At 42.0% G+C, this 19,553-nt stretch overlaps 1 long non-coding RNA gene across 1 annotated transcript in view; it reads left to right on the top strand.

The window, feature by feature from the left end:
* Positions 1–1,219: 1,219 nt before the first annotated feature.
* LOC124001156 overlaps positions 1,220–19,553 on the top strand; it is a 47,043-nt gene continuing 28,709 nt past the window's right edge. Inside the window, exon 1 of the long non-coding RNA XR_006832745.1 lies at positions 1,220–1,338. This is a non-coding gene — a long non-coding RNA (uncharacterized LOC124001156). The remainder of the gene's footprint in view (positions 1,339–19,553) is intronic.

The following is a 19,553-nucleotide window of genomic DNA, read 5'->3' as shown; positions in this document are numbered from 1 at the left end:
CAACTCAATAATCAGCAAGAAATATTGCCACACACTCTGCCCAAATTGATGGCTTCGCAAATAGGCATAGGCCTATTGTGATTTGAAACAATCCACAGCTAGTTCTTTTTGCAAATAAGCTAATGATCCTCTGTGCCCAGTATTTCTATTGACTTTATATAGACAGGCATACTTATTTTTGGCAAACAATGCCTTTTGGCAAACAATGCCCTAACAATGCGAGTCGTTGTCCCAAAGCTGGGAATGCAGGCAACAAGCTTAGGTCTGCATATTATGCCCATAGAAAAGCATTGGGTTTATTCAGGACAGATTTTTTGGCGAGAGTGAGCCCTCTCGCTTCGCCTCTTCCTCTCTGCTGAAACTAGCGCCCCTCTGTCTTACTATATTTATCCCATGTATCTGATACTGTCTGGACAGAAAAAGTATGACATGCCGTACTCCTTTTGTCCAGACAGTGTCAGATACATGGTCCACATGTACGGAGACAGAGGGGTGCTGTTTCCCTCGCTCGGATGCTTTATCTGAGATTCATGCATCTTTCTGTTGGCGTGCATCTCCGTCCCAAAAAATTATCAATATTTCAATATTTTTGGGGGATGGGCAAGAAGGTACAGGCCCCCTAGGGCCTGGCCCATAATGCCAGCCTTGCATCGACCCCTCTAGTTATTCATTCCCAGTGTGCATTGCAGCTGACATTTTATGGGTGTCTGTGTGATTGATCTGAATAGAAGCAGACCTGGGTTCAAATACTATCTGAAATCTTTCAGACACTAAGCGTTTGTCTTTAGCCTACCTGGAGTGCCAGGTGGACGAGGTTTGACCTTGCGGGACTTTTCTGTGAGTTCTTTTGCATCAGGCAAACTCAATCAGCAGCTAAATCATTTGAACTCATGTAGGTCTGAATAAAATATTAAAAAGGAGCATCTGTGAGGCAGGCAGAGGCAGCCAGTCAGACAGCACAGCGGAGCCACAGTCAGTGTTGCGTGCCTGGAGCCCAAGCTGTCATCTCTACTATTCCCCATCTGCTGTCATACACAATAAAATAATCTCTAAACTAGCAATTACACCACACCACCACTGTAGTCTGCAATCATATTAGGACATCCAAGCCTCTCGCTCTCTCTCTCTTTGTCTCTCTCTCTCGCTCTCTCTCTCTTGAGCGACTGAAACCTTTAAGTATTCATCCTTGTCACAGAGCTACCAATTAATGAGATCAATTGAAGCAGTGCGGAGAAAAGGCTGAGCTGGAAACATTGATTATGAAAACATTAAGAATGGGCTAATGAGCACGGCCACAAGGATTTGGATTCTCATAACACCATACATGTGAAGGAAAAGGTACGTTTAGGAAGGAAAATATTAAACCAGTAGATCATCTCTTTAATGTAATGTAATATTCTCCTTTTTACTTTTGTGTGATCCTCTACAACACAGAAAAAGCTTTTTGCAGCACAGATAAATATCAATGGAACAATTATAATCATTATGCTTTTCTGGGAAGAAACCATCCCTTTAGGCTTATAAATGGCCACAATCATTATTTTCTGGGTTTCAGGTAGACTTACCCATGAACTAACCTACCAATAGGAAACCAACATTACAAACATCACTCCTCCAACAATTTTGTCTTCTATCAAAAAAGTTAACTATTGTTTTGTTGGTCCTGGAGCATGCATCTGTTGTTTGATGCTGTAACATATGTCTATTGGTATCTCACCCTTAACGGTTCTAAAAACAAGTCTTGTTGAAGGGTGTGGAGGTGTGGAGGATTCACATGCTTGATAGCTTGATCCAATTACCTGGAAATAAACACAACAGGCAGTGTGGGATGCCACCACTTGATGAACAATACAGACAAGATACTTGATTTTCAGGATATTAAAATATTGCTATTTAATCTCATGGCTTTGTTTTAATGATTTTTTAAAACCTTTATTTAACTAGGCAAGTCAGTTAAGAACACATTCTTATTTTCAATGACAGCCTAGGAACAGTGGGTTAACTGCCTGTTCAGGGGCAGGAAGACAGATTTGTACCTTGGGGATTTGAACTTGCAACCTTTTGGTTACTAGTCCAACACAACACACTAACCACTAGGCTACCCTGCCGCCCCAGCTGGGTAATATAATGTTAGAGTGATTCATGTTTTAAATCAAGAAAGATGAGATGAAGAGGCAGCAACCAAACTACAGTGATGTATGGTTCTCATGGTTGTAGTTTAGTGGGTTGATAGTTGGATCAAAACCACACTATAATGTTATAAGATGTTACAACCAACCAGATCAGAGTTGGTCCCTTCAATCTCTTCCCCCCTCTCTTCTTATTGATTGATTTCCACTTCCTTACACGTCAGTATAGAGAATTAATAAATGCGTCCGACTCCTGCCTCTCCTCTCTGATAATGGAGGCCTTTCTTCTCTTCTTTGTGATTGCAGGCCCAGATTACTGTGTGGCCTTCCTTCCCCTGCTCTTAGCCATTGAGGTGCTCTGCTCATGAAGTAATCCTACTTAAGCCTGGTCACTGGATATGGGCCACATGCTTAACATCAGATATCCTATTTATCTGATACATTATTGAGCCTTTTACCAGGAGTGGGCCTTGAATAATACATTATGGGGGATAAACTGCAGCACAGATAAACTACAGTTTCCTTGCTAGGGAGTCACTTAGGGACTGCATGTGTTTATATATGTGTGTGTGTGTGTGTGTGTGTGTGTGTGTGTGTGTGTGTGTGTGTGTGTGTGTGTGTGTGTGTGTGTGTGTGTGTGTGTGTGTGTGTGTGTGTGTGTGTGTGTGTGTGTATGACCATGTTTGCGAACTTTGCGAACCTGTGATATTGAGGCAGTAAAGGGGCAGCCCCCCTGCTGAAGGCATTCAAGAACCATCTCTAAACTGTACTGATATAGGTGCTGGAAGTGGTGTGTGAGTGTGTGGAGAGCAGCTTGATGGCTTCAGCCAATGAACTCCAGGCGGGCAGCTGGGGTAATATATCACAATGTCTCTTGCTTGGCTGGAGAGGCAGAGCTTATGTGGATAAGGGCTCTCATTCGACAGCTCTGACCAGTAACACGATGATCCTGGCCACTTTCCCCCACTTGACATGGCAATAATACACATTTAAGTACCTTCTCAATCTCTCCAGCATCCACCCCCTCTGGAGAGGTACCCAGATAGCTGTGATATATACCACAAAAACACAACTCAAATTCCTGCTTAACAAGTTTGTTTGGAGGCACTTTTCAGGGCTGAGAGGCAACAGGGCTGAGATTTATTGAACAGCTTTCAGTGGGAGGTAGGAGTGCTGACACAGAGGTTTGGGGGTCCCCTGTGTATAAATTCTCAACGTTTTAGAGTTTTTTTTCTATTTTCTATCGAAATATCCTTTCATACTTCTTGGCACTAAAATGACCCGCTCTAAGTTCTGGAGTGCTCTCAAGCTGGAGTTCTCTTGAACTTTGTGTGCAGGTGCTTAAGATGACTCTATCTCCTCTGCCTGCCTTCCTTAACTTGACCACTCACAGTGCCCAGACTGATTCGCTGACTCAGGGGATATGTTCGCCTAGTGAGAAATTCATCACAGCCGGTATCGGCTTTGCACCCTGTATGCTGTCCCCTCCTGTCCATTCAGATCCATGTCTCTGGCTCTGGCATCCTCAGGAGGCCTGGCTGCCTGGCTGCCTGGCTGGCAGGTTCTGTGAGCTACTAACCACTACAAACCCTCTGATGGCCTTTAGATAACCTGCACTCGACTGGTTTATTCCACTTGTTTATTTCTTCTTTCATTCAATTCCCTTGTTATGGCCTTGTGTGGACATTGAGCATCACCTATGCACATACAAAATGGAAGAGTTCATGTCTGTCGGCCGATGGCATTTCAGAAAAATCCCACTCTAATTACTCAGATAGCGCTCTGACAGCACTCTGACAAGGGTGGCACAAAATCAGATCGCATTGATTTTTCTGAGAGATAGTAGACAGAGAGGAAAAGGCAGCTTGTCAGCTGTGAACTGACAATGGGCGAATGATTGGAGAGAGAGGGCTCACAGGCCATAATGGATGTCTTACAGGCACTACCGGCAGGCCTGAAAGCCTGTTAAAAGCAAACAATGGCACTCCCCGACCGAGAGGCTGGCCTGTCAGAAGTAAAATGAAAGAAGAGAAACATCAGAATGCCCTGCCTTCACCAGGGTATAGGTCTCAGCATCCCTGCCATCCATCTTGAATCCTGTTTTTAAATCAAATCACATTTTATTTGTCACATGCGCCAAATACAACCGGTGTAGACCTTGCTGTGAACTTACAGTAACAAGGCTATATACAGGGGGTACCGGTACCGAGTCAATCTGCGGGGGTACAGTTTAGTCAAGGAAATGTGTACATGTAGGTAGGGGTAAAGGGACAATGCATAGATAATAAGCAGTGCATATCAGCAGTGTAAAAATAAAGTGGGGGGGGTCAATGTAAATAGTCTGCGTGGCCATTTGATTAATTGTTCAGAAGTCTTTGGGGTCAAAGCTGTTAAGGAGCCTTTTGAACCTAAATCCGCTTGCCTTGTGGTAGCAGAGATAACAGACTGTGACTGGAGCCTTTGAACATTTTTTGGGCCTTCCTCTGACACCGCCTAATATATAGGTCCTGGATGGAAGGAAGCTTGGCCACAGTGATGTACTGGGTCGTACGCAGTACCCTCTGTAGCGTCTTACGGTCAGATGTCGAGTAGTTGCCATACCAGGCGGTGATGCACTCGATAGTGCAGCTGTATAACTTTGAGGATCTGGGGACCAATGCTAAATCTTTTCAGTATCCTGAGGGGCAAAAGGTGTTATTGTTTCCTCTTCACAACTGTCTTGGTGTATTTGGACGATGATAGTTTGTTGGTGATGTGGACACCAAGGAACTTGAAACTCTCGACCCGTTCCACTACAGCCCGGTCGATGTTAATGGAGGCCTGTCCGGCCCTTCTTTTCCTACAGTTCACTATCAGCTCCTTTGTCTTGCTCACATTGAGGGAGAGGTTGTTGTCCTGGCACCACATTTCTAGGTTTCTGACCTCCTCCCTATAGGTTGGCTCATCATTGTCGGTGATCATGCTGTTGTCGTCAGCAAACTCTCTCCACTGGCTTCCAGTTGAAGCTCGCATCCGCTACAAGACCATGGTGCTTGCCTACGGAGCTGTGAGGGGAACGGCACCTCAGTACCTCCAGGCTCTGATCAGGCCCTACACCCAAATAAGGGCACTGCGTTCATCCACCTCTGGCCTGCTCGCCTCCCTACCACTGAGGAAGTACAGTTCCCGCTCAGCCCAGTCAAAACTGTTCGCTGCTCTGGCTCCCCAATGGTGGAACAAACTCCCTCACGACGCCAGGACAGCGGAGTCAATCACCACCTTCCGGAGACACCTGAAACCCCACCTCTTTAAGGAATACCTAGGATAGGATAAAGTAATCCTTCTAACCCCCCCCACCCCCCCCCCCTAAAATATGTAGATGCACTATTGTAAAGTGGCTGTTCCACTGGATGTCATAAGGTGAATGCACCAATTTGTAAGTCGCTCTGGATAAGAGCGTCTGCTAAATGACTTAAATGTAATGTAATGTAATTTAATGATGGTGTTGGAGTCGTGATTAGCCACGCAGTCATGGGTGAACAGGGAGTACAGGAGGGGACTAACCACGCACCCCTGAGGGGCCCCATTGTTGAGGATCAGCGTGGTAGATGTGTTGTTGCCTACCCTTACCACCTGGGGGTGGCCTGTGAGGAAGTCCAGGATCCAGTTGCAGAGGGAGGTGTTTAGTCCCAAGATCCCTAGCTTAGCGATGAGCTTTGTGGGCACTATGGTGTTGAACGCTGAGCTGTGGTCATTGAACTGCTTAATCACATACAGTGATTAATCATGTGAATGTAATTAACTAGAGAGCCGGGCACCACAAAATAATATTTATAGAGCTGTTATCTTCCGAATAAACTCTTAAAGACCTAGTAATATTTTACATCAATAGCAGTCAATATCAATCGTCATCTTAATTCAGTCTCATCTGAAAGTTGTAAATTATTTTATCTGCACAAACCCTGGCCAACAAGTTGAATCAGCAATACAAAATTGGGTTTAATTATTTACTTACTAAATACCTAACTAATCACACAGACTTACACATACACACAATTAATCATAACTTGATTACAAATTACGTCATAAAGGATAACTGTCACGCCTTGGTCTTAGAGTTTTGTGTTTTCGTTATATATTTGGTCAGGCCAGGGTGTGAAATGGGTTTAATGTTGTGTTTAGTATTGGGGGTTTGTAGTATTTGGGATTGCGGCTGAGTAGGGGTGTTGTATAGGCTTGGCTGCCTGAGGCGGTTCTCAATCAGAGTCAGGTGATTCTCGTTGTCTCTGATTGGGAACCGTATTTAGGTAGCCGGGGTTTCTCTGTGTATTTCGTGGGTGATTGTTCCTGTCTCTGTGTAGTTTCACCAGATAGGCTGTAATTAGATTTCACGTTCCGTTTGTTGTTTTTGTATTTGTATAGTTATTTCATGTGTCACTTTTTTCATTAAAGTCATGAGTAACCACCACACTGCATTTCGGTCCGACTCTCTTTCTACAAACGAAGAATGCCGTTACAATAACGTCCCTAGCGGGCGGAACAGATATGACAGCTTGTTACACAAAAGAAAAGGGGCTGGGTTTGCGTGAAAGAGCGGGAAGACTGAGGATCAATGGGAAGAAGCTGTGCTATCTTAAATACAGTATCTTGTGCATTCAAAATTACCTCCTATTTGGAAAAGGAAAATGCAATAAGTATTTACTCTGAGCTGTGCTTCGATAGGTTGGTGATAGATGGAAGGCCATGTTGCCCAACTGAGTCCTTTGAAGAATGTCTCTGGTGGTCAATTGGATACGTTGTAGTAACGTTGTTGGGTGGTAGACAGAATACTCTGTCTGTTCCTTCCCAACCTGCGTTTGCAGCTGCGGTTGCTAACTCAACGGCTAGGAGGTATCACTTCTGTAGTGAATAAGAGTTCAAAGTTCATACCATTCGCAACCAAAGCTCACGCTGATGTTGGCTTCATTCTGTAGTTATTATCTGAACCATTCTGACATAGGACCATTGTCCTTCATCCCCGGAACAGGAAGTTCTATTGTCGTCAAGGGCTTATATAGGAAGGGAGAGGAGGGAGTGTTTTAAAAGTTTTATAGCCCATGTCCCTTCACAGGGCGGGCCACTGATTGAGCAGCCCTATCTTATGAAAACCCACATCTCACATTTTAGAAGCTAAAATCACATTTAATTTCATATTTAAATTGAACAACAATTCCATGTGAATCCGATAACTCTGATGTGTAGACATTCCACTGTAAAAAATTATGTCAGCTTATCATTGATGAGAATGTCTCAGATGACAACCGAACTGACATCATATTCATTAAATACCACCGCATATGTTCAATTGTTCAGATTACCAGAATATAGTTCATTTCCCCCGACCTACTGATGTTCCCAGAATCTCTATGTTAACCAAGGGTTTTGCAAATGTAACCTCAGTAGGGCAGAGAGAGAAAAAAGGGGGTAGAGGTATTTATGACTGTCATAAACCTACCCAGGCCAACGTCATGACAGTAGGATAGTCTTAATCGTAGATCGTCCATTTTATTTTCCAATGATTGCATGTTGGCCATTTGGGCATGTTCCCGAAAGAGCAGTATTTCCTTCACATCGGACTAATTAATGAAACAATTTTTGTCCAGTTTGAGGTCAGCAATCACTGTTCTGATGTCCAGAAGCTCTTTTCGGTCATAAGAGACGGTAGCAGAAACATTATGTACAAAATGAGTTACAAACATTGCGAAAAAACAAACAGAATAGCACAGTTGCCTAGGAGACCGTAAGCCATACCCTCCGGTGCCATTATCCAGTTCGGTTTTACCTGCAGGCGTTAATGGTACAAGCTGTGATATTTACCTGTAATGCCCGGGGTGTAGCGGAGGAAGGAGGAGACAGGAGACAGAGAGTTCAGAGTAGTGCTTCTTCTTTATTCACCAACCAGGTGAAAACAGACGCCACTCAAAACAAATGCCCCAAAACACAGGGGAACTAAAACAGTCCCGAAAATAACTCACATACGCGAACAACCGCGACTTACAGGCGTGTACATGAGTACACATAAAACAATCTCGTACACCCAGCAGGTGGGCCGGCTGGCTAATAAAGCCCAACTAATAAACTTAATTAACAACAGGTGTAACTAATAAACAGACAAGGAGGGGGAGGAAAAGATCAGTGGCAGCTAGTAGGCCGGTGACGACGCCCGCCGAGCGCCACCTGAACGGGAAGGGGAGCCACCTTCGGTAGGAGTCGTGACATAACATAATGTTTATGGTCATTTAAATTAATTATATACCCATTAATTCTTGAAGAATATAACTGATTTTGTCTACTGTTTGACTGAAAAAAAACCTGGACATTGTTTCCTTGTTGTACTAGGTAGCTAAAAGCATCTGTATGTCACACTTGGTTGGCTGAGAGAGGGCGTGAGAGAGACAACAGAACAGGTGTTGGTAAAATAGCAGTGCTGTGTGGATGGATCCTTTCTGTAGCATGTTGCCAGATGACTCGCTTCTGATGCGTACCATCCGCTAGCTATTCATTTATTCATTTACTGTCTGCCGTTTTTCACACCATGTTATCGATCATTCCCTGCTCTGGTCTGCACACTAAAAAACTGTCTGAAACAAGAATAGAACCACAGTAGATGAAATATTCCTTCTAGGCAGTGTTTTTGAAATACTTCGTATTGTACTTTTCAGCATAATCCTTTAAAGTTTGGCCTGGGTTTATTGGAAACACAGGTTGGGCCATTTTTATCTCAAATAATTTAGATTCAGAGATTGATTTGGTTTGGATTCCCAATGTAGAAACGCCATAGAATGGACAAGTTTTCAAAGAAGGAGATGGAGAAGCTGTATAACACTGACATTAAATATTAGTCTTGTTCCTAGAAATTAATATGTAATTTGACCATCACTCATCACATCACATATAAAAACAATGAATAAAAAAGGTAAACATTAAATATTATTTGGTAACAAAAGTAAATGGGAATCAGGGAACAAGCTCTTATCCGACTGATCAAATTGAGCATAGATGCTATTGGGCAGAGCACATCTTTTTAGCGTAGGTTGGAGCATGTTTTTGATATTATAGCTAAATATCTTTGATAAATTGAATTCTTTGAGCTTGAGTATAAATATGTTTGACAAATGGAGTTCATGGAGCTTTTGTCCCATTCTGCAGATTTAGTTATTCTCTGTTTGTTGCTGTGTCATAGCTGTAGCTGTGTGTTCTATACTGCTTATATAATACGACTAAGATTTCTACTCATGAAGCCACCCCCTCTCTGCACTCCACTTCTCTAATGAAGTATTGTCACTGTGGAAACCAGGCAGTCAGTCAGGCTCTCCAGACAGGAACATGAAAACTACAGGAAAGATAATGAGTGGCTTGTAAATGGATGAGTCCCAAATGGTTCCCTATTCGAATGTAGTGCCCTAAATAGGGAATAGGATGCCTTTGGACACATCACATTTATTCTGTGTTCACTGGATTGACCTGAATGATTACCCTTTCATACATGTCATTCATACATGTACCTTTCTGTCAGAACATTTAGAATTTGCTGTTGACTGAGAGTCCTGGTCCTAGTTTGTTATTACTGTGTATTACTTGTGCCTATCATGTAAACCATTCACTGACAGTTGTCACACTTACACTCTTGCTTCTTGGAGACAATGAGAAAGGAGTCTGTCAGGTTGTTGATCTTATTAGGTTAGGCAAAAGGCACCCGGCATAATTGTGATGATGCCGCAGTCCTTGACAGTGATGACAACCTAGCAGACACTTCCATGTGATTGGAATCTAGACCAGGAAACATACCTTACCACATTAGATTAAATAGTAACTCATAGAGATGTGTGTGTGTGTGTGTCTGTGTGTGTGTGTGTGTGTGTGTGTGTGTGTGTGTGTGTGTGTGTGTGTGTGTGTGTGTGTGTGTGTGTGTGTGTGTGTGTGTGTGTGTGTGTGTGTGTGTGTGTGTGTGTGTGTGTGTGTGTGTGTGTGTGTGTGTGTGTGTGTGTGTGTGTGTGTGTGTGCACGCCTGAGTGACAGTAATAAATACTGAGGGTTGGGAAACGCTCCTTTCTACTTACTGCCTATCTGTTTACTTAAACTGAAGGTCTCATTCCATTTTTGTTCACTTATGTCTCTGAGATGTCCTGACATTGTCTATGATAGAAATTGATGACTACTTACTGTAGAGGAGGCCTGGCTGCAGCTTCTAGCTGCTCTCAAATATTTTACTCTAGAACCACCAGGCTTTTCAACATACCTATTCCAACCAAGAGAATCCCGCCAGGCATCACCTCAAGTCAACACTAAACCTTAGATAGTTGAGAACCATCTTGCTTCTAGTCTCTATGGCACAGGGCCTTAATTTGTTTCAAACTAACCTTGTCGGCGGCACCGTCTTGCACTAACAAAAAACATGATGCTCCACAGAGATCCATTTCTCCCAGAAACACATGGGCTCCTCTGTTTACCCAGAGATAACAATCTTATTTACAAAGGTGCCCTGGGTGCTAGCTGGCAAGCTAATGATCTAGTTTCTCAATTGGATTTCAAACACTTCAGCTGTGAAAGCTGGCATAAATTCCCATAATTGAAAATATTTTTTTCCATCGCAGTGCCAAAGAACGAGGAGCCCTCCTACTCTTTGAAAAATGTCAATTATTATTTATCAGTTATTTTACCAGGTAAGTTGACTGAGAACACGTTCTCATTTGCAGCAACGACCTGGGGCATAGTTACAGGGAAAAGGAGGGGGATGAAAGAGCCAATTGTAAACTGGGGATTATTAGGTGACCGTGATGGTTTGAGGGCCAGATTGGGAATTTAGCCAGGACACCAGGGTTAAAACACCTACGATAAGTGCCATTGGATCTTTAATGACCTCAGAGAGTCAGGACACCTGTTTAACATCCCATCCAAAAGATGGCACCCTACACAAGGCAGTGTCCCCAATCACTGCCCCGGGGCATTGGAATATTGTTTTTAGACCAGAGGAAAGAGTGCCTCCTACTAGCCCTCCAACACCACTTCCAGCAACATCTGGTCTCCCATCCAGGAACTGACCAGGACCAACCCTGCTTTGCTTCAGAAGCAAGCCAGCAGTGGTATGCAGGGTGGTATGCTGCTGGCATGTGAACTGATAAATGCCACTCAGAAACCAAACCAGATGAATGAAAATGGTCTAATTTATGACAATGCATGGATAAAAGAAGCCTGGCTTGGAAAATAATGTCCTTTCCCTTAATTCCTTATCTATTGTCGCAGTAAGACAGAAACACTTACATGTAGCTTGGCAAAAAGGTATTTAATCAACAGTATTTTGTGATGATTGTCACAAATCCATTTTACTCCCACTTCTACAGAAATATAGTTCAATGACAAAAACATATATGTGACCGACCGGCTCGATTCGGTCTTATGTAGCAAAATTAGAATAGGATAAGAATAAAAGTAGAGACAGAGCCAGAACATGTTATATACACTACAGTTGAGGAACAATAGGAAAGTAATTCTGCTTTGAAAGTTGATCAACTTATAACACTTTTTTTTTAAAAATGGCCCTGGAATATTTGGAACTCGTACTGGAGAGCTCTTCTTTGTCTACACCCATTCAGCATTGTTCACGCCCTCTTCAGCCTTTGCCCCACCCAAGTCTTTAATGATTCACATTCATGACATCAGCAGCCTGGTGGTTCAAAATAGCATAACTGGTGTATTTTAACACTAATAAACCCATCCGTTTAAAAATTAATTTAGTGTATTTCAATCGAGCAAACCAGGAAACTAAAAGCAACTTTTCTAAACAATGTTTTGGTTAGTTTCTAGCTTGTTACATAGCTAGCTAATGTTAAGTTAGCTGGCTACGGCAGTTAATACAGATAATGAACCCATCATATACCTCACAACAAGATCATTATTTACAAGTTAATGGGCAAGCAAATGACAGAAAATAGCTTATGGTTGTGAATGTGACAAAATCAATTATACCGGAGAATTTTAGAACTTGGACACTGTCTCGTTGGCCTAACGTTATATCCTTATTTGACTTTGGTGCAGGTAATGTTGTTCTTCACCTTATCGTCTCTGGTAAACACTCACTATATCAAATAAAATCAACGTTATTTGTCACATGCACAGGATACAGAAGGTGTAGACGATACAGTGACATGGTACCTTGCATAGTGGAGTCTTTTGTTTAGACATGTGAACCATAATCCCAACTCATAATGTTATTACCCTTCATGAACCTGCAGGTAGCTAACTAGCTGACATTAGTCTATAACTAGCTATGCAAATGTCACTGAGACACGAATAATAGTACTACACAGATCATAAACGTACTGTTAGCTAGCGAGCCAGCCAGCTAACATTAGCTAGCTAACAGTATGCTTTAACTTGCAATGAAAATTACTTTTTGACTAAATTGAAAATTGTAATATCTGAAAATGTAGCTAGCTATGCTTCTCCCTCCTAGTCACGGATGCCATGGTTGCTCTTAGTTTGAAGATGTAATCTGGAGACAGGTGTTTTATACAACAGCCTGTGTTGTTCTCTTTTCAACTCACTCTACCTATTTGCAATCAAACGCCTGAATTTTATCCATGTCCTTAGCTATCATACTCCGCTTCTCCCGGGCATTCCACTGATTTAAAAACTCAGTCCTCCAGGAAGTGGAGGGCAACGATTTTGCAGTTATTCGTGAGATCTTAAAAAAAGCAGCTTTAGAAAGTATTACCTACACATACTGAGCAGCCCATTGTTATAGAGAGAAGAGTGCTACTTGGCAGACCAATCTGAACTCATCTCTCGGCATGTCCAGCCCATCCATTATCTCAGCCAATCATGGCTAGCGGGAAGGTTCCTGTCTTTTTGCATGGCAAAACAAACTAGACTTGTAATTTCATAATTTTATTCGTATTTACAGATGGCATAACAATTTGTTAATAAGTGAAATAAAAGATTACATGTTCCAGAAGGCATTTCTGCCCAAAAACACATTTTGATAAAAATAAAAAAAATGTTTATGTTCAAATGCCTCTCCTGTGAAGTAGTGGCGCGCAACATACGCATAATTTCCGTAAACGAATCACATACTGTATTTCCTTTAATAAAGCAAAAAAACACACATTACTACCAATACACCTTTAAATCCTTTGTAAGAATAGCAATGACATCAAAGCAGCCATGACTACAGGCATAGGTGTCATGCCTATAGAGGGCACGTGAGCCCTCAGATTAGTCCTTTAAATCAAATAAAAATAAAAATGGTTGTTAGTTTTCTTCTCTGTAGTACTCTGTGTTAGCCACTTAGAAATGTTATGAAGTTGGCTTTAGCTAGCCCAGATAGGTTCCTAGTCCCCCAACCTCATAACCAGCTACTAAGAAGCCATTTCAGGCTATCAATCTAATTAGAGTAGCGAGCTTGTCTAAATACACTGCTCAAAAAAATAAAGGGAACACTAACATAACACATCCTAGATCTGAATGAATGAAATATTCTTATTAAATACTTTTTTCTTTACGTTGTTGAATGTGCTGACAACAAAATCACACAAAAACTATCAATGGATATCAAATTTATCAACCCATGGAGGTCTGGATTTGGAGTCACACTCAAAATTAACGTGGAAAATCACACTACAGGCTGATCCACTTTTGTCCTTAAAACAAGTCAAAATTAGGCTCAGTAGTGTGTGTGACCTTCCACGTGCTTGTATGACCTCCCTACAACGCCTGGGCAAGCTCTTGATGAGATGGCGGATGGTCTCCTGAGGGATCTCCTTCCAGACCTGGACTAAAGCATCCGCCAACTCCTGGACAGTCTGTGGTGCAACGTGGTGTTGGTGGATGGAGCGAGACATGATGTTCCAGATGTGCTCAATTGGATTCAGGTCTGGGGAACGGGCGGGCCAGTCCATAGCATCAATGCCTTCCTCTTGCAGGAACTGCTGACACACTCCAGCCACATGATGTCTAGCATTGTTTTGCATTAGGAGGAACCCAGGGCCAACCGCACCAGCATATGGTCTCACAAGGGGTCTGAGGATCTCATCTCGGTACCTAATGGCAGTCAGGCTACCTCTGGCGAGCATTGCCCTCCTACGGCCTCCTCCACGTCTGCTGATGTAGTGGCCTGTCTCCTGGTAGTGCCTCCATGCTCTGGACACTACGCTGACAGACACAGCAAACCTTCTTGCCACAGCTCGCATTGATGTGCCATCCTTGATGAGCTGCACAACCTGAGCCACTTGTGTGGGTTGTAGACTCATGCTACCATTAGATTGAAAGCACCGCCAGCATTCAAAAGTGACCAAAACATCGGCCAGGAAGCATAGGAACTGAGAAGTGGTCTGTGGTGGTCTGTGGTAACCACCTGCAGAACCACTTTATTGGGGGTGTCTTGCTAATTGCCTATAATTTCCACCTGTTGTCTATTCCATATGCACAACAGCATGTGAAATTTATTGTCAATCAGTGTTGCTTCCTAAGTGGACAGTTTGATTTCACAGAAGTGTGATTGACTTGGAGTTACATTGTGTTGTTTAAGTGTTCCCTTAATTTTTTTGAGCAGTGTATATTAGTAGTCATGCCTGCTGGCAAGGTTGGTAGACTTTAGAAAAGGTACTAAAGGTACTAAATAAGACTCACATTCCTTTCAATGTTTTCTTCAGATTTTAGCAGAGATGCAGAGAAGTATATGTAGTTTCTTTAAAAAAAAGAACCAAGAGTCAGGATGATACAGACAGTTCAAGAGGTATGCTTAGATAGGCAGAAAAATAATGATTATGGCTCTAGATTGCAGGAAAAGGCTGTTTCAGATGTTTGAAAAAAATGCAAATTTCTCAAATTTACGGACAGGGGGCCTCTGGAACCCCCCCTAGCCATCCTCACGTAATCCCCCCCCCCACACACACACACACCGCCAGTTTTTAACAGGCTCAGTTAAAAACAACTTCACTCTTTCATGACCCATATAATATTCTGAAAATAACATTCTGAACAGAATGTTGGGGGGAGCGGGTGGGGGCCATTCTGATTCTGAATAAGATTGACAGACTAGGCCAATCAATTAAATCAAATTATATTTGTCACACAACAGGTGTAGAGTAAACAGTGAAATGTTTACAGGCCCCTCTCAACAATGCAGAGAGAAAAAATATAACTTTTATTTATTTTTTACGCACATCAGTCAGGAGCAAAACATATTTCCCAAATCAAACATTGTGTTCCACCCAACTTCAGCCCGTATTGAGTTGATCAGTGGTTGTGTGTGTCTGTCTGTATTGCAGACTTTCACAAAATGGCGGTCAAACTAGAATTGCTATGGGATTGCATCGTCATGCTAGCTAATGAATTCAGAATTTGACACCTGCAAAGATTCCTTGACCCATTTAATTATATGCCAGTGGTAATACCCTGTTGCATCTGTTTAGAGGCTTGATGCACATGCAGGTCCTTGCTGAATTCAGTTGACTGTTTTGGAATTATGTATTGTTCCCAGAAATATGTATTATTCACAGATTATAGATGCAGATCATCACCGAAATGTCAGAGACAATTTCAAATGTAAAAACATTCTTCCAGAGTACTTTACCCTAATGCATAATGTATCCATTTTGTACACAATAATGTTTGCATGCAGATTTTAGGCCGTTACAAGCTCAACTGAACCCTAAGCAACCTGAATGAATAGTCTGATTTCTGTTTAGTAATGTATTTGAGACGAGGAGGAACTGGCTCTCTTGCACCTTCTTTCCAAGCTCCATTTAGAAAACACCTCATCGGAAAATAGGCTACATGAAAATATGCATGCAAACTCGTAAATAGAAGTGCTTACCTTGCAAGGTGTCTTATAACTCAGACAAGAGATCTCCAGAGAGAGACAATAATTTTTCAAATACTAAAACATCTCCCTTTCCCACTGAAGGGGAAAGAGCGAAGCAAACATATTATATTTGTTTGATGAGGCACAGCACAGCAAGGCATTGTCCTAAACATAATAGTTTGATTATGTTCAGCAATGTACCGAACACAATTATTTACCAATGTGAACAAAGTATGAATGTAATCGTGAGACATAGGAGCCAACTGCAGACCTGCCTTTGTATTGACTGCACTGCTTTGCCCGAGCTTAATTTAGTTTACAACTCCTGTAAAGAAAATGACTTTCTCATACATTTATATTTCTGGATTGTGTGTGTGTGTATTGTTTTTTTATTTTTATCGTTAGGTATTACAGCACTGTTGGAGCTAGAAACACAAGCATTTCGCTGCACCTGCGATAACATCTGCAAATCTGTTTACCTGACCAATAAACTTTGATTTGATTTATTTACCATTAAGCAATATACTAGCTGTTGTTTCATTAGTGCCCAATGAAGAGTGCATATCTACATCATCATATTGCCTTATTCATTTGTTGCTTGTGGTAGAATTATTGTGTTGGTATGTGTATATATGTTCATGTTTTGTATGTTCTGGCTGGCACAATCCAATTTCCCCTTGGAGGATTATTGAAGTTTTATCTTATCCTATCTGATCTTATTCCCTGTATTTTGACATGTAGAGTGGGGAAGGTTTTGGTTTGTGCCAACACCATTTGGGAGGGGTTGGTTGTTGGATGATACGATCTTTCAGAGAACATTGCGAACCCCGTTCTTTCCTCCTCCTCTTCCTCCTCATCACCTGGCTGGGTCTCCAGCTGTGTCTTGTGTTGTCGGCCATATCACCTTGGATAAAAGCATCAGCTGGCTCAGATGAATAATGAGTGTTATATCAGCTGTGTTCCCTGTCACTGAACACCTGTGTGCTGTCTGTGCTCTGTGATTGCACTGTCACTCTGCGAGAGAGAGATACCGGTTCCATCTCTGATCAGCTCTTACCATGGCCATGAGGGGGTAAAAGGGGAGGGGGGGGCGTGCATGTGTAGGTTGGAGTGTGTGTTTGGCATGCCTGTCACTACTCGGTAGAATAAAGGGGTAGCGGTAACCTGTACACGGGCTCTGGCGACTTTTTAGTCTGGCCAACACAGCCTTTCGCATTCTGGTTGTAATGCATTTGATTTCACACAGATATTATTTGTATTTAATGCACTGTTCTGCACTGCACTATGAAGAAATGGCAGGCAAGTGTACAGTATTATAGCAATCCAAACATTCATTATGATGTCATGTCAACCACTGGGAAAAGACAGGAGGTATGGTAATACCTATGCATTGATGTAATTGATTTCACTCCAAATGGGCCTGTTAGAAGTTGTCGGCTGACTGTTTGTTTCATACTGTTTATGTAGAATAAATGTAGGTGAATATAAGAAGCAGAAATTCACACTCTCCGCTGGATATTTACACTATTTACAGCTAACTGCCAAAATAAAGGAAACACTTGAGTAAAGGGATGCAAAGTATATTGAAAGCAGGTGCTTTCACACATTTGTGGTTCCTGAGTTATTTAAGCAATTAAAGTGTATTTTTTAATGTAATTTTAGCAGATGCTCTTATCCAGAGCAACTTACAGTAGTGAGTGCATACATTTTCCAAAAACATAATTGTACTGGTCCCCCCCCCCCATGGGAACCAAACCCACAGCTCTGGCATTGCAAGCACCATGCTCTACCAACAGATCCACACAGTACCACATCCCATAATGCTTAGGGTCATACTGGGCAGGCCATTATTTCGGCTACCATGGCTATGCTCCCATAGGATGATAATTCCCCCATCAACAGGGCACGAGAGGTCACTCACTGAATAGTTTGATGAGCATGAAAACGATATTAACCAGGGATGGGCAACTTGAATGGGGGTGGGAGACGAAAAAATCTGAACTCATCATGAGGGGCCGCAGTTGCTTGCAGGTCTGACATAACAAGATAGAAACTGCTGATGCACAATCAAATTTAGAATGACATCTGGTGAATTTAGTGAAATTCTAACTTGCAACAGTAAATTGAGACCCCTCTGAATGGTGTTGCATCCCACTTATAGAATCCTTGCCAAGGTGCATTGAAGCTGGTCTGTCTCGTGGTGGCCCAACACACTATTTAGACATTTTATGTTGGTTTCTTTTATTTTGTCAGTTACCTGTACCTCTTCATCTGGATGCAAACACCCACAATGAAGGGGGGTTTATGTGTTCCCGTATGACAGTAAAACCCACAGTAAATCTCCTTTAAAACTCATCTCAAAGCTTGAACCTGTGGAAGACAGCAGTGTGGTATAAAGAACAATGGAAAACAGAAAGGAAAATGCTGCACACTGCTGCTCATGCTCCCAGGTGATATTTATTTACAACGTTGTGACCCTTACGTCATCATCAGGCATCCATATTCCATGGTGGATGTGGAAGGTCCTATTTTTCGGGGCAGTACTCAGTGACATCACTTCCTAAAATAGGAATTAAAAATGCATAACATAGTTTCGCAATATTAACGTTCAATTTATCAAAATATATGATCATACAGAGAGAATGTGATCAATATTTATAGTAATATACATACGCATACAATAATCAATTAGGATTTAAAAAAACATAATTTTGCATTATTGAAACTATAAGAACAGTTTCAAGTCAAACTGCTCGTTAAGGCCAAGAGGAGTCAATGTGTTTAGCCTGAGGATCCAGAAAGATTCCCTTCGAAGAAATTTCCTCTCAATGTCCCCTCTACCGCGTGACATCTTGACCATTTCTATTCTAATGTATCTCAGAGAACTAATAGGATGTCCAGACTCATAGGGAGACTTAATAAGTGGACGTGGATGAAAGCTGTCACCTCTAAGGAGGGTATTGCTGTCCGTAGGTTTCCTATAGAGATCTGTAGAGAGGGCGGTTTTGTCCTTAATAACCATCACATCAAGAAAACTGATTTGTGATAGGTCATAGTTAATTTGTGATTTGTGATAGGTGTTCATTCATAGAGTGTAGATTAGCATGGAATTCCTGGGTGCCGGGTGCCGGTATAGATCACAAAAATATCATCGAAATATCTCAGAATTTGGAGAATATTGGAGAGAGAAAATGGTAAAGGTCTGGGTTCAGCACCACCTGTTTTTCAAACATACCTAGATATAGGTTAGCATAATTAGGAGCCATAGTGCTTACCATTGCTGTTCCTTTGGTCTGGAGGAAGAAGTCTCCTCTGAAGAGAAAATAGTTGGAGTTTAGTACCAGTTCAGCCAAGTCCACAATACAATTGGTGCTGAGTAGAGCATTAAGTGGACGTCCATTGAGGTAGAACATGAGGGCCTCTAGGCCACCCTAATGGAGGATGTTAGTATATAGACTGGTAACATCAAAAGCACACAGAATAGAATTTCCAGATATATGGTCCGCTGATTAAAAAAAAGTATAAAATCAATAGTCTCTAGTATATGTGGGGAGGGAGATTGCCCAGGGTTTCAACAAAATGGTCTACAAAGGTAGAGATAT

Source organism: Oncorhynchus gorbuscha, linkage group LG17 (genome assembly GCF_021184085.1).
Source record: "Oncorhynchus gorbuscha isolate QuinsamMale2020 ecotype Even-year linkage group LG17, OgorEven_v1.0, whole genome shotgun sequence".
Classification (NCBI taxonomy): domain Eukaryota; kingdom Metazoa; phylum Chordata; class Actinopteri; order Salmoniformes; family Salmonidae; genus Oncorhynchus; species Oncorhynchus gorbuscha.
This window is presented reverse-complemented; position numbering and strand designations above follow the sequence as displayed.